Below are 3975 nucleotides of genomic sequence, written 5' to 3' on the forward strand. Positions count from 1 at the left end.
TATAAGGACCACATCTTGTCCCAGTGCAATGTTTTGTTTGCACTCCTTACAGCATTTCTTCCTCCAGTGTTGTATGTGTCTTTGGTGAAAAGCTGTTAATGTTGGAATAACGTTAGATAATGTAGAAAGGATATTGCACACTGCAGGGAGACAGTATTTTATTCTTTGCATTGAATATCTTGCAAAATTTGTTTAAAAATACTCTGAGTGAACCTAACTTGCAGGAAAGTCATAATGAAAATAAACATTAAACATAGATATGTATTCTAGGCTGAAAATAGGCAGCATGCACATTGACCTGTGACCTGTAGGATTAGATTGTCGCAAAAAAAAAAAAAGATTATTTCCTGAGCAACCGGCCATATATATTGTTTTAGAACCTTCAAAACCTCTGTCAGTTGGACACCCCCCCCCCCCCTCCCCCCCATATACTGTATTGAGGTTGGGGGGTGTCTGTTCAAAGCATATGATTTTGCCAGTATGAGTCCTTTTAACTAAGCCCATATGCAATATGAAATGCAACAGCAATGTGTTGCCTTAGTGACATTCAAATTATGAACTGGACTGGTGTTTTTAGATTTCTGTGTATTACATAAGAGAAAATTAAAAAGAAAACTTGGCTCTTGACAGTTCCAGCGTTAAACCTTATTTGAATCGTCCTCTTCTATTGCATGTAATCTCTTCAGAAAAGCCCCTGTGCCCAGTGCTGTAATTACAGCTTCTTAACTTATCTGCAATTGCAAACAAGCCCATCTTGATTGCTTGTAATGATCATCATTTTCCACTTAACTGGTAATCAGCTTTTCAGATATTTTTCATGCGTTAAAAACAGCAGATTTTAGGTCTCACCAGATTTTCATACAGTATTTGTAGCAAATAAAAGAGAGTATGAGGAAGTGTTGCGTTTAAAAAGCATTCACCGGGTCTGAAGTTGTAGAAATAAATAAAAATGGTATGAACTGTTTTAACCACATGATGCAGCTTACTAAATCAAAACAAATCTGTCATGCAAACAAATTCCCTTGTGTAAACTGGCAAATACAAGAGAGATGTCAGTCACACATATAGTGGCACAGGTTTAGACTGAGGATGAGAGCAGTCATAACAAGATGATGGCCTGCACTTGGATTCCTCTGGGTCATTTAAGCAGAATTAAATGACCATCACTGCCCTTCTACATCAGCTTAATTGTGGGGATTTTCTCATGTACTTAGCCCCCTGGTGCGTTTTAAGTATGTTGATAAATGTGGAGTCTAGTACAATACCTCCAACATTAGGGTAAACTCCATGCTGTCATACAAGAAATACAAATCATTTGATGCATTAGTTTATTAAATGTGTGTGTTGTTAGTTTTTTTTCCAACTTTCTTTGAATCTACTGCCTTTAGTTTGTTTCTTAAAATAAAATGAAACAATTACATTATTGTTGTTGCATGATAACTCAAACTAAAGAAAGTACAGACAGATTTTGGGGTTTGTTGGTGTGGTTTTGACACCTAAGAATTTAAATCAAGCTGCAAAACAGCTTTAAAAGGGTTTATTTTTTAAAGAATTGTAATTGCAAGTCCTTTTTTTTCAAACGGGTGGTTTTCACTCGCATTACAGTCACGTATTTGATAGCTCTGGAATATGTATGTATCAAGGTATATTTCCCATTTCCCTGGAGTCTGTTAATTAGGTGTGGCTTTCAGCCTGAGGTAAAGCAGCCTATACTTGTGTTTTCATCACTAAGAACATGACAAATTAGCTATCAGCATTTTCCTGCAATGATATGCCCTTGGATGTACAGAAAATATCATTGTGTTATATGAATGCACAAGAAAACTTAAGAAAAAAGGTTGTAGAGATGCACGTTTTGCAACATGTGAGTAGGTTTATTGAGTTTTGTCTTCCAGTCCACGGCAAGACTGAGATTGTGCAAAAGTGAATCATGCTGACTATATAAATATGTGAAATATTCAATTCAATTCAGTTCAATTTAGTTCTATTCAGTTGAATTCAATAGACTTCAATGTTATTTATAGCATCAAATAGAGAGAAATTCCCAACAATCAGATGACCTCCTATGATAAAACAGCGGGAAGGAAAAAAAAACCCTCCTGATATACTTAATTAAAGTCCATAGACCAACTAATGTGGTAACAATGATAACCAAAAAATATTTACAACACAAATTAAGGTCTTGGTGGCCTATTGTTCCACCTCAATGTCCTAAGTGTTCATAGTTTGTCATATAATTAATATTCTACGTAAAAATGGACTACAAATTATACAGTTGGTCAAGAAATGATTTAGAAAGTGGTTGAGATTATACTACATCTATCGCATTTATAATAAAATATATTCTAAAATATTACGTTGAACCTCAGATGCCCAGATGCTTTGGTACTTATACACTTTCTGTCTGAAGTAGTATGTTTCACTGTGAAATCAGTAAAAGCTTGAGGGCCTTCTCACAAACTATATAAGCTGTCCATATTTCTGAATGTAATACATTGATGCAAATATAAGCTTATGTTTACTTTCCACATAAAGTCCCTTCTGCCCAGGTAATGTGATGTTACAAAGAATTGTATCAAATCTTATAAAGCATTTCTAGTCCTCACACCCTCATTGCACCCCCTGTACTTTTGTTGAACAAGCATGTGATGTTAATTAAAGTGTGTGAGGGTTCAGTAGTTGGGGATTAGGAAGGACATTGGGACTGAACCTTGTGAGTTCAGACAGTTTATCTAACTATAGGTCTAAAAATACCAGCTGAAAAACACTGAAATTACTGCATCAAAGTATGTGCTGAGAACATGAAATTATACTGATAGACTCATGTTAAAAGCAGGTTGCTTTAACTTTGGAGTGAGAGATGCACTGTCCTTTTGGATGCAGGAAAACTTTCCTAAAAGTTCACCATCATAAATCCTGCAAATTATTACTTGAAACTCAACAACATTTTTATGACCTTCAAACTTTGAACTGAAGTCAGATTGTGTAAAGCATTACTCATCTTCTGCACGATGACACTTTAAAGTAGCTATTCTGAGAAAACTGGACTGAAAACTCAGATTAAGCAAAGGAAAAACAGACATCTGCTGCTTGTTAGAAACAATAACTAACTGCACAAACACTCCCACAGCTGCAACTGCTTTGGTATTTTTATTGCCTGCAGGCAGGTTGTACATCCCCTAATCACTTAGCAACAGCACTGGAGTGGCTGATTGACAGCAGGACACCTATGGCACATGTACTGTAACCAACCTGTCATAACTGTCTGTGTTTATTTCCCACAGCATCCGTCAAACTTGCTTTCATATCTGTACCACTTACCTGTCCTCAACAAAATCCGTTTGAACTGACCTTACACTATGTTGACCTGAACAGTCTGACAAGAATTTATTTTGCAGTGATAGAGTTCTCTTCCAAGTGATAGCCATGCTGTAATGATTATGACAGTGAGTCATTGTGGCTCTAAGTCAGGGGTGCTCACACTTTTTCCGCATGTGAGCTACTTATAAAATGACCAAGTCAAAATGATCTACCCACTACAAAAATCCAAAACATATACTTATTTATAAATATATTGAGGATTCTTTATATCTACAATGTATATACATGCATAACCGCAATATCCAATATTTCACAACACAATTAACTATGTAAATTTTTTGTCATTACCTGAGTTTACTCTGATGACTTGCACTGAATTGAATCAGCCAGGGATGCATAGTCCGGACAGTAGCTGCTGACGGCCAGGTTTAAGAGAAAAAACCGAGAGCTAAAAATTGGAGTTAACTCGCTGACTAGCTTGTCAGTTTTACTACACTTCGCGCCGCTGTTTGCGCATGCGCAGCGACCTAAGCGTCAGAAAAAATCTGATGTCATCTGACTGGCTTCCCTGTATCAATCAAGTGACGGGATGGATGATAGGCTGGCATCTATTTTTTTAATGCCATGCGATCTACCAATACTACCTTTGCGATC

This window comes from Astatotilapia calliptera, chromosome 1 (assembly GCF_964374335.1).
Source record: "Astatotilapia calliptera chromosome 1, fAstCal68.1, whole genome shotgun sequence".
Lineage (NCBI taxonomy): Eukaryota > Metazoa > Chordata > Actinopteri > Cichliformes > Cichlidae > Astatotilapia > Astatotilapia calliptera.